The sequence below is a fragment of the Cupressus sempervirens genome, chromosome 2 (assembly GCF_028749045.1).
Source record: "Cupressus sempervirens isolate cs-2001-9-10 chromosome 2, ASM2874904v1, whole genome shotgun sequence".
In the NCBI taxonomy this organism is placed as follows: Eukaryota; Viridiplantae; Streptophyta; class Pinopsida; order Cupressales; family Cupressaceae; genus Cupressus; species Cupressus sempervirens.
The window spans coordinates 556,429,892-556,441,212 of record NC_143119.1 but is presented as its reverse complement, the minus strand read 5'-3'; the positions used below and the strand labels follow the sequence as shown (position 1 = coordinate 556,441,212).

Sequence of the window (11,321 nt, the reverse complement as noted above, 5' to 3'; positions counted from 1 at the left end):
CGTCTAGCACCTCCGTCCGGTGTTGCTCGGGTATTGCATAAATTTTAGCTAAGGCCTAGCCTTGAAATCTCTCTTAGATCACCTTCTTTGATCACTCAAATGATGCAATTTTGAAAGAGACTTGGCAATGTTTTCAATTCTACAACGCATCTGTTTAGTGATTTTGAAGTTGATCTGATGCCGAGCCCTTGTCTAGCCATGAGGTGGGTGGTTGGCACTCTAGCAATTTTTTGTGTGCCTATCGTGGATACAATGGGAGCTTTGATAACAAAAGCTCTTGGCAACCCTTCCCAATAGAATCAGTGCTGGTGTTCGAGAAAGACATGTTATTCAGATTTGGAATATTGGCACTAGCATCATTTCAATTGGGAGGGCCATGAAGCCATCCTGATTTTGCTATTTGAGGGCTCTCTCCCTAGAGTCATTCTCTTTGCAACAACTTCTTTGGCACAAAAATTTTAGAATGTTTCGATAGTGGTTTTCATTCCAATGGGGCCATTTTGGTGGTTGCCTGGGGAGCGATCTAAAGGGGGAGCCATCGTCTAGCAGTTGGGTTGCACATCACGAGTGATAAGGGAGCCTTTGTTATCAGAAGCTCCTCGTGGCCATTTGATTAGAAGAGCCATTTCTAGTGTGAGCAAGGATGAATGCAGCCTCAGATTCTAAACAAAATCAATGACGTCAGATCTATATAAGAGTAGAATGAAGCAGTAGCAGCCCGTTTGCTATGCACGACTCCCCAAAGTTGCTCTTCTTTCTCACTCCATCGGCAGAAATTTGGGAGGTATTCAACAGTGGTTGTCATTCCAATGTGTCATTGCAGTGATCTAGAGAGTGATGCTAAGGGTGGGAGCTTGTGTCTAGCATTTGGGATGTTTGTGCAAGCAAGCAGGGGAGCTTCTCTTATCAGAACCTCTCCGTGGCCTTTGAAAATAGACCCAGTGCCGATGATATCGATGGATACAAGCCTTGGATTCTAAATTTGTTCTTAGCTAACATTTGTTTTTGTGAGAGATGGGTATGAAAACACATCCTAATTGCAACACGAGAGCTCCCTAAGGTCACCTCTATGCCAACTCGATCGGCACAACATTGGGAATGGTTTGACAATGGTTGTCGTTCCAATGTGTCATCGGGGGATGTCTTGGAAAGTGGTCTTTCAAGGGCGAGCTTGTGTCTAGCACTTGGATTGTGCGTCATGTTACAAGTGAATGGGGAGATCTCTCTGTGAATGATGGCATGGTAATTGCAAGAGAAAATTGACTTAGTCAGAGCATTGGCCTCGAGCCATTGTGATGGCCTTGCAATTTCTCTTTAATTACAACCTATTTTTGTGCAGTAGCAGAGTTTTCATGTAAGATTTTCCATGTTCTTGACAGTTCTAGGAGATGACCTTCAAAACTTTTGGATTAGGCCCCTTCAAGGTGAAATTCATCCAGTTGAAATGGTGGACACCAACATTGAATCAATTAGAGGGGAATGAAGCCCACTCTCAAGGTGCTATTCCTCGACTCTCCTTTAGATCATGTTTTCTTGTCATTCAGTTGGTGCAATTTCAAAAAAAGGTTTGGCAATGGTTGCTAGCCCTCACCCTGTCTACTTGGTGATTTTAAAAATTGATCTAAAATGGGAGCTATCATCTAGCACCTTCGTCTGGTGTTACTCGGGTATTGCATAAATTTTTTCTATCGGTGCAAATCCCCCAATGAATGCCTACCCTTGATCTCTCTCTTAGATCACCTTCCTTGATCTCTTGATCAATGCAATTATGGAAGGGACTTGGTAGTGGTTGCCATTCTACAGCATGTCTATTCAGCGATTTTGAAGTTGATCTAATGGTGAGCCCTTGTCTAGCCATGAGGTGGGTGCTCGGCGCTCTAGCAATTTTTTGTCTGCCTATCATGGCTATAATGGGAGAGATTGTTTTCGTGAGCCTATCTCATGCCCCTCTCATTGATTCAAGGCCAGTGTCAAGGCAGATGGATATGTCAGATTTTGAAATGGAGGATTCTGACGTGTAATCAATTAGAGGGGCATTAAGCCAACCCTTGAGGTGTTATTCCTCGACTCTCCTTTAGATCATGTTTTCTTGTCACTCAGCTGGAAAAATTTTGGAGAAATGTTTGGTAGCAGTTGCTAGCCCTCACCACATCTACTTGGTGTTTTTAAAACTTGATCTAAAATGGGAGCTCTCATCTAGCACGTCTGTTCGGTGTTGCTCGAGTACTGCATAAATTTTTGCTATCGGCACGAATCCCCCAATGAATGCCTACCCTTGGACCCTCTCTTAGATCACCTTCTTTAGTCACTTGACCGATGCAATTACGAAAGAGACTTGGTAGTGGTTTCCATTCTACAACGCGTCTGTTCAGCTATTTCAAAGTTGATCTAATGGCGAGCCCTTGTCTAGCCATGAGGTTGGTGCTCGACACTCTAGCAATTTTTTGTGACACTATGATAGCTACAATGGGAGAGGTGGTTACCGCAAGCCTCTCCCGTGCCCCTCTCATTGATTCAACGTCGGTGTCAAGGTAGATGGATATGTCAGATTTTGAAATGGTGGAAGCCGACATTGGATCAATTAGAGGAGCATGAAGCCCATCTTTGAGGTGCTATTCCTGGACACTCCTTTAGATCATGTTTTCTTGTGACTCAGTTGGTGCAATTTCGGAAAAAGGTTTGGCAACGGTTGCCAGCCCTCATCGCATCTACTTGGTGATTTTAAAACTTGATCTAAAAATTGAGCCATCTTCTAGCACCTCCGTCCGGTGTTGCTCGAGTATTGCATAAATTTTTGCTATCAGTGTGAATCCCCCAATGAATTCCTATCCTTGGACTGTCTCTTAGATCACCTTCTTTGATCACTTGACCGATGCAATTATGGAAGAGACTTCGTAGCGGTTAGTAGTCTACAGTGTGTCTATTCAGCAATTTCAAATTTTATCTAATGGCAAGCCCTTGTCTAGCCATGAGGTGGGTGTTTGGCACTATAGAAAATTTTTGTGTGCCTATCGTGGCTAGAATGGGAGCTTTGATAACAAAAGCTCTCGGTGACCCTCCCTAATAGAATCAGTGCTAGTGTTCAAGAAAGACAAGTTATTTAGATTTCAAATATTGGCACCAGCATCATTTCTATTGGAAGGGTCGTGAAGCCATCCCAAATTTGCTATGTGAGGGCTCTCTCCCCAGATTCATTCTCTTTGCAACAACTTCTTTGTCACAAAATTTTTGGAATGGTTCGGCAGCGATTATCGTTCCAATGGTGCCGTTGTGGTGGTTTCCTAGGCAGCAATCTGAAGGGTGAGTCATCGTCTAGCATTTGGGCTGCGCATCATGAGTGAAAAGGGAGCCTTTGTTATTGGAAGCTCCCTGTGGCCATTCGATCAGAAGAGCCATTGCTTGTGTGAGCAAGGATGAATGCAACCTTGGATTCCAAACAAAATCAATGACATCGAATCATTATAAGAGTGGAATGAAGTAGTAGCCCATTTTCTTTGCGCGGCTCCCCAAAGTTTCTCTTCTTTCTCACTCCATCAAAACAAATTTGTGGTAGTCATTCCAATGTGTCATTGCAGTGATCTAGAGAGGGATGCTAAGGGCGGGAGCTTGTGTCTAGCATTTGGGATTTTTGTGTGAGTGAGCAGGGGAGCTTCTCTTATCGGAACCTCTCCATGGCCTTTGAATATAGACCCAATGCCAATGATATCGATGGATGCAAGCCTTGGTTTCTAAATTTTCTCAAAGCTAACATTGGTTTTTGTGAGAGATGGGTATGAAAGCACATCCCAATTGCTACGCGGGAGCTCCCTAAGGTCGCCTCTGTGTAACTCGATCGGCACAACATTGGGAATGGTTCAACAACGGCTATCATTCCAATGTGTCATCAGGATATCTTAGAAAGTGGTCTTTCAAGGGTGAGCTCACATCTAGCACTTGGATGGCGGCATGGTGATTGCAAGAGAAAATTGACTTAGTCAGAGCATTTGCCTCAGGCCATTGTGATGACCTTGTAATTTCTCTTTAATTGCAACCTATGTTTGCGTAGTAGTAGAGTTTGCATGTAAGATAGGCCTTGTTCTTGACAGTTCTAGGAGATGACCTCCAAAACTTTTGGATTGGGCCCCTTCAAGGTGAAATTCATCTAGTTGATTGGATGAGCTTGATGTGCTTGTATCTATTCTGAGACGGTAATGATGGTCATTAATCTATGGTGGTCAGTATATCCCATTCGGTAATTGCAATGACAGAGCTTGTGGGAAGTACTTGTCGCTTTGTTTTGTTGGATACCCTATATGTACATGTCTGCATGGATTGCAACACACTGCATGTTTGGTGTTCGATTCTAAGATGCACTTGTTGCTGACTGTATGGAGTTGTATCTTTTAGCCAAGGGCTCTGTCTCTTGGCATGTTCTATCATTGCATTTTTATCCTACCCGAATGGCAAGAAGGAAAGAGATGGTTGCACAGGTGCATTGCTTGACATCCCTAATTTCATCAAGGGTACACTCTCCACCCTAATTTTTTTTCTGATTGTTAGGGCCTTGGGATTGAGAGGGGGGCCAGTGAAAGGTTTGGCTGCCACATAATTTATTTGCTAGTGCATTCTCTGTGCATGCTTGCCTCTTCACTGTCTCATCCTAGAGAAGTGCATGGCACTGTTGTGATAGCTTTTTTGGTTTGGGCTAGTAGAAGTGTAGAGTATTACCGTTAATTTTTGTTTGGATGTGGAAAATCTCCATGCCCTGTCCTGACTATGCGATCCGAATGGCTGCAGCTCATGGGTTCTGTGGGAGATACTCTTCTTCAGCTTCCCCCTAAAGAGAGCATTTGGTGTTTTCATTGTGTGGACAAAAAGCCAAAGGCATTTCATCTCTCTTCAAATGCAAAATTCTTGGAGGGCTTGTTGAACTATGGTCATTTGTATAGGGTGCACAAAAAAGTATGTAGGGGGCATATGCCTGGGAAATGGATGTCTCTAAGTGTCCTTACTCAGTCACATACGCGGTGTACATCTTTGCATTATGGATCTGCTATGAGAATTTGTGATTCAAGCATTTTGGGGGAACGAGTTTCACACGAGATGTTCTTCTTAGGCTCCTGTGAACCAGAGTGCTTGTCTTTGCAATGCTCTAACAAGTACAGGCCCAACGTGTCTGTCTATTGGAAGAAATTGCATGAATTCTTTTTGCTTAGATGTGGGTGCTTGCGGGTGGTTCCCTCGTGGTGCAATTCTTTGGTATGTGCATGTGCATGAGATTGAAGCTTGTGCGATAATGCTAGTGTGATAGTTCACCCGTAGGAACTTTTTTGTACCTGCACTAGCAGATCATGTGTCACGGGGAATGGTTAGCGAGGCTATGCTAGGAAAGGAGATATTTTCCAAAGGTTAGACATCTCTGTGTATGCGAGTGGGCTCTCATCACCTATAAATTTGCAAAGGGGGTGTTATACATGATGCCCTTGAGCAGCCTTATAATTGAGGTGGTCTTGTGCACAGTGATGTGATCGACAAGGATTTTGTCTATGCGAGTGCACCTCAACAGGCGTGTAGGAGGCATATGCTTGGGAAATGGATGTCTTTGAGTGGCCTTACAATTGAGGTGGCTACATGCACGATGCATCTCGTAGAGACTTGAGGCTTCTTTTTGAGTAGTGGCAATAGCGAGTTCGAGGGTAAAGGGTTCCATACAGGATGTTCTTCCTAGGTGCCTATGAACCAAGGCTCCTTGTTCAGCCCACTTTGATTGATGATGGGACACTTTGCTCTTGTGTGAAATCTTTGAGTGTTGTGAGTCCTGCATGTGCTGTGAACATCATTCTTGTTGCTTGTGCGATAGATTATGTTTGGATGCATGACGGAGTGAATGCAAATTTTGATTTCCCATCGCGACAGGCATCCCCTGGCTATAGCAGGTCTTGGGGGTCCCCTCATTGTTAGAAGCTACCTGGTCAATCCTACCAATAGTCATATGCTTGTCTCAAAGATTAAGCCATGCATGTCTAAGTATGAACTATTTCAGACTGTGAAACTACGGATGGCTAACTAAAAAAGTTATAGTTTCTTTGATGGTACTATGCTACTCAGATAACCATAGTAATTATAGAGCTAATACGTGCACCAAATCCCAACTCTTGGAAGGAATGCATTTATTAGATAAAAGGCTGACGCAGGCTTGCCTGCTATTCTGGTGATTAATGATAACTCGATCGATCGCATGGCCTTTGTGCTGGTGACGCTTCATTCAAATTTCTGCCCTATCAACTTTTGATGGTAGGATAGAGGCCTACCATGGTGGTGACGGGTGACAGAGAATTAGGGTTCAATTTTAGAGAGGGAGCCTAAAAAATGGCTACCACATCCAAGGAAGGCAACAGGCATGCAAATTATGCAATCCTGACATGGGGAGGTAGTGACAATAAATAACAATACTAGACTCATCGAGTTTGGTAATTGGAATGAGTACAATCTAAATCCCTTAACAAGGATCCATTGGAGGGCAATTCTTGTGCCATTAGCCATAGTAATTCCAGCTCCAATAGCATATATTTAAGTTGTTGCAGTTAAAAAGCTCGTAGTTGGACCTTGGGTCATCATGATCAGTCTGCCTTCTGGGTGTGCACTGGCCTTCACGTCCCTTCTACCGACGATGTGTTCCTGGGTGGGTCATGGTTCCGGTGCCATTACTTTGAAAAAATTAGAGTGCTTAAAGAAAGCCTATGCTCTAAATTTATTAGCATGGAATAATGCGATAGGAGTCTGGTCCTATTTTGTTGGCCTTCGAGACCGGAGTAATGATTAATAGGGACTGTCGAGGGCATTCGTATTTCATTGTCAAAGGTGAAATTCTTGGATTTATGGAAGACGAACCACTATGAAAGAATTTGCCAAGGATGTTTTCATTAATCAAGAATGAAAGTTTGGGGCTCAAAGATGATCAGATGCTGTCCTAGTCTCAACCATAAAGGATGCCGACCAAGGATCGACAGATGTTGATCTAAGGACTCTGCCAGCACCTTCTGAGAAATAAGAGTGTTTGGGTTCCAAGGGGAGTATGGTCGCAAGGATGAAACTTAAAGTAATTGATGGAAGGGCACCACCAAGAGTGGAGCTTGAGGCTTAATTTGAATCAACATGGGGAAACTTACCAGGTCTAGACATAGTAAGGATTGACAGATTGAGAGCTCTTTCTTGATTCTATGGGTGGTGGTGCATGGCTATTCTTAGTTGGTGGAGTGATTTGTCTGGTTAATTCCATTAACGAACAAGACCTTAGCCTACTAACTAGCTACACGGAGGTTCCCCTTTGCGGCCAGCTTCTTAGAGGGACTATGGTCTCCTAGGCCATGGAAGTTTGAGGCAATAACAGGTTTGTGATTCACTTAGATGTTCTAGGCCACATGTGCGCTACACTGATGCAACCAATGAGTTTCTCTCCCTGGCCTAAAAGGTTTGGGAAATCTTGCCAAATTGCATCGTGATGGGGATAGACCATTGCAATTATTGATCTTCAACGAGGAATTCTTACTTAGCGTGAGTCATCAGCTCGCGTTGACTACATCCTTGCCCTTTGTACACACCGCCCATCACTCCTACCAATTGAATGATCTGATGAAGTGTTTGGATTGCAGCGACGATGACGATTCCTGTCAATGATGTCGTGAGAAGTTCATTGAAATTTATCATTTAGAGGAAGGAGAAGTCATAACAAGGTTACTCTAGGTGAACATGCAGTAGGATCATTTTTGGTTCAAGACCCTGAATCGTGTAGGGGATGGAATTGGCCTCCTCCTTGCCCCTAAAATCTCAGTGACATGCAGACACTTGGGCCCTGTAGTGATGTGCTAGATGGCCAAGCTATGGGTCCAACACGTCTGCGTGGGGGTGAGAGGTCTCTACTCGGTTGTAGTTCAGAGGGGGTGCACTCGCCTGATTTGTGAGGCAGGGGCCCCATCCACTGACATGGCTCTCCCATGCATTGACTCCCACCTTTATGAGGTGATGGGGCGAGGACACACCACAATGTTCCTCATCACACCCATTGGGTGCTTGGGGTTCGGGATGTGTCAACACCCAACACACGAGTGCATCGTGCACCTTAGAAATCCAAAGAACGAAGCACACGATCCAGCGCCTTGCATGCTTGGGTCGCCAAAAGACAAAAACATAACAAAATCACAACTCTCGGCAATGGATATCTCAGCTCTCGCCATGATGAAGAATGTAGCAAAATGCGATACTTAGTGTGAATTGCAAAATCTCGTGAATCATCAAGCATGTGAATTGCAAAATCTCGTGAATCATCAAGCATTTGAATGCAAGTTGCATCCAAGGGCTCAGCCAAGGGCACGTCTGCTTGGGCATCACACTACAATATTTTTCCCTCCCTAGCGAGGAGCAGAGATGGCCATCTATGTCTACAAGTGGAATGATCAGCTAAAATGAGCACAAGGTCTGTCAATCTGTCACGACAAGCGGTGGCTCGCAAAGGCCAACATTGGTTGGTGTTGATCAAATTGTAGTCTGTAGAAGCATCCTCAACGATAGACCAGGCCCAAGTCCCCTGGAAGGGGGTGCCAAAGAGGGTGAGAGTCCCATCTAGCCCAGAACCTATTGCACCACGAGGCACTATTGACGAGTTGGGTTGTTTGGGAATGCAGCCCTAATCGAGTGGTAAATTTTGTCCAAGGCTAAATACGGGTGAGAGACCGATAGCAAACAAGTACCATGAGGGAAAGATGAAAAGGAATTTGAAAAGAGAGTTAAAGAGTGCTTGAAATTACTAAGAGGGAAGTGGATGGAGGCCGGCGATGTGCCCCGGTTGGATGTGAAATGGTGTGAGCCGATCTACTGCTTGGTTCAAGGGATGTGCCAGCATGAGCTAGCACGGCGGCACAAGCACGACCTTTTGGTCACAAAAATACTTCCATTGCAATAGTTGAGGAGCAAAGCATGTGCCTTTATGGCGGGCTCTCGGGCACGTGTGTGCTCGTGGCGCTAGCTAGTAGGCTTTCCATCCGACCCATCTTGAAACACAGACCAAGGAGTCTAATATGTGTGAGAGTTGGCGGGTTGGGAAAACCTACGAGGCATAAGGAAGCTGACTGGTAGGATCCCCTCTGGGGGGGTGCACCGCCGATCGACCTTGATCTTATGTGAAGGGTTCGAGTGCGAGCACACCTATTGGGACCTGAAAGATGGTGAACTATGCCTGAGCAGGGTGAAGCTAGAGGAAACTCTGGTGGAGGCCCGCAGTGATACTAATGTGCAAATCGTTCGTCTGACTTGGGTATAGAGGCGAAAGACTAATCAAACCATCTAGTAGCTAGTTTCCTTCAAAATTTCCCTCAAGATAGCTAGAGCTCATGTGCAAGTTTTATCAGGTAAAGCAAATGATTAGAGGCATCGAGGGTGTAACGCCCTAAACCTATTCTAAAAATTTAAATAGGTATGTTGGCGCAGCTGCTCTATTGAGCTACACCATGGAATCATGAGCTCCAAGTGGGCCATTTTTGGTAAGCAAAACTGACGATGTGGGATGAACCAAAAGCCGAGTCAACCAGCCCCAAAAATGGATGCCGCTAAAGTGTACAACCTATACTCAGCCGTCAGGGAAAGTGCCAAGCTCCAATGAGTAGGAGGATGCAGGGGTTGTTACAAAACCTTGGGTGTGAGCCTGGGTGGACCGGGCCCCAGTTGTGGCGAGGGCGGGCCGTTGCATGCCGATTGGGTGACGGACGTAGGATGCCCCTTCGGAGGGCTTCACCTAGACAGCAAACAATTGACTCAGAACTGGTATGGATAAGGGCAATCTGACTATTTAATTAAAACAAAGCATTGCGATGGTCCTTGCGGATGCTGATGCAATGTGATTTGTGCCCAGTGCTTTGAATGTCAAAGTGAAGAAATTCAACCAAGCGCAGGTAAACGACAGGAGTAACTATGAATCTCTTAAGGTAGCCAAATGCCTCGTCATCTAATTAGTGATGTGCATGAATGGATTAATGAGATTCCCACTATCCCTATCTACTATCTAGTGAAACCATAGCCAAGGGAATGGGCTTGGCAAAATCAGCGGGGAAAGAAGACCCTGTTGAGCTTGACTCTAGTCCAACTTTGTGAAATGACTTGAGAGGTGTAGAATAAGTGGGAGCTTTTGTGTGAAAGTCAAATACCACTACTTTTAATGTTATTTTACTTATTATATGAGGCAGAGATAGGGCAATGCCCTTATTTTTGGCCTTAAGGTGTGTCTAGGCACATCGATCTAGGCGAAAAACATTGTCAAGTGGGGAGTTTGGCTAGGGTGGCACATCTGTTAAAAGATAACATAGGTGTCCTAAGATGAGCTCAATGAGAAAAAAAATCTTGTGTGGAACAAAAGGATAAAAGCTCATTTGATTTTGATTTTCAGTACGAATACAAACTCTGAAAGCATGGCCTATTGATCCTTTAGACTTTTGAAATTTGAAGCTAGAGGTGTCAGAAAAGTTACCACAAGGATAACTGGCTTGTGGCAGCCAAGCATTCATAGCGACATTGCTTTTTGATCTTTCAATGTCAACTCTTCCTATCATTGTGAAGCAGAATTCACCAAGTGTTGGATTGTTCACCCACCAATAGGGAATGTGAGCTGGGTTTAGACTATTGTGAGACAGGTTAGTTTTACCCTATTGATGATCTATACCATGATAGTAATTCAACTTAGTACGAGAGGAACTGTTGATTCACACATTTGGTCATCGCACTTGGTTGAAAAGCCAGTGGCGCGAAGCTATCGTGTGTCAAATTATGACTGAATGCCTCTAAATCAGAATCCACACTAAGTGCAGTGCATATCTCTCTCCGGTAGCATCACGACTCGCAGTAGGGGTGCTCTTATACTCCCAGGGGCCCGTGTCATTGGCCATCTCCGATCGGCACATTAGCTTGTTGGAGCAACCTTGAATATTAATTTCAAGCGGTTGGCGAGAAGAATCTTTTGCAGATGACTTAAATAAGTGACGGGGTATTGTAAGTGGCAGAGTGGCCTTGCTGCCATGATCCACTGAGATTCAACCCTCTGTCACCTTGATTCATAAAACCTTTTCGACTCTGAGGTGGGTGGGATTTGTAATTTGCGCGAGGGTGAGAAAATATTCCAAGTGCCAAATTTTGGGTGGGTGGGGTTTGCAAATTTATTTATTTATTGCAAGGTCATAACAAATCATCTAGGTGCCAAATTCCTGGCGGGTGGGGTTTGTAATTTGTGTGAGTGCAAGAAAATCTTCAAAGTGCCAAATTCCAGGCGGGTGGGGTTTACAATTTTTGCGAGGGCGGGA

General features: G+C 44.5%; 3 pseudogenes; all 3 read left to right on the top strand.

Annotated features, from left to right (window-relative positions):
- The first annotated feature begins 5,944 nt into the window (after positions 1-5,944).
- On the top strand, positions 5,945-7,745 carry LOC149573798 (18S ribosomal RNA; annotated as a pseudogene).
- A 434-nt stretch (positions 7,746-8,179) lies between these two features.
- LOC149573797 (5.8S ribosomal RNA) lies at positions 8,180-8,366 on the top strand (annotated as a pseudogene).
- An 85-nt stretch (positions 8,367-8,451) lies between these two features.
- LOC149573796 (25S ribosomal RNA) lies at positions 8,452-11,079 on the top strand (annotated as a pseudogene).
- The last annotated feature ends 242 nt before the right edge of the window (positions 11,080-11,321 follow it).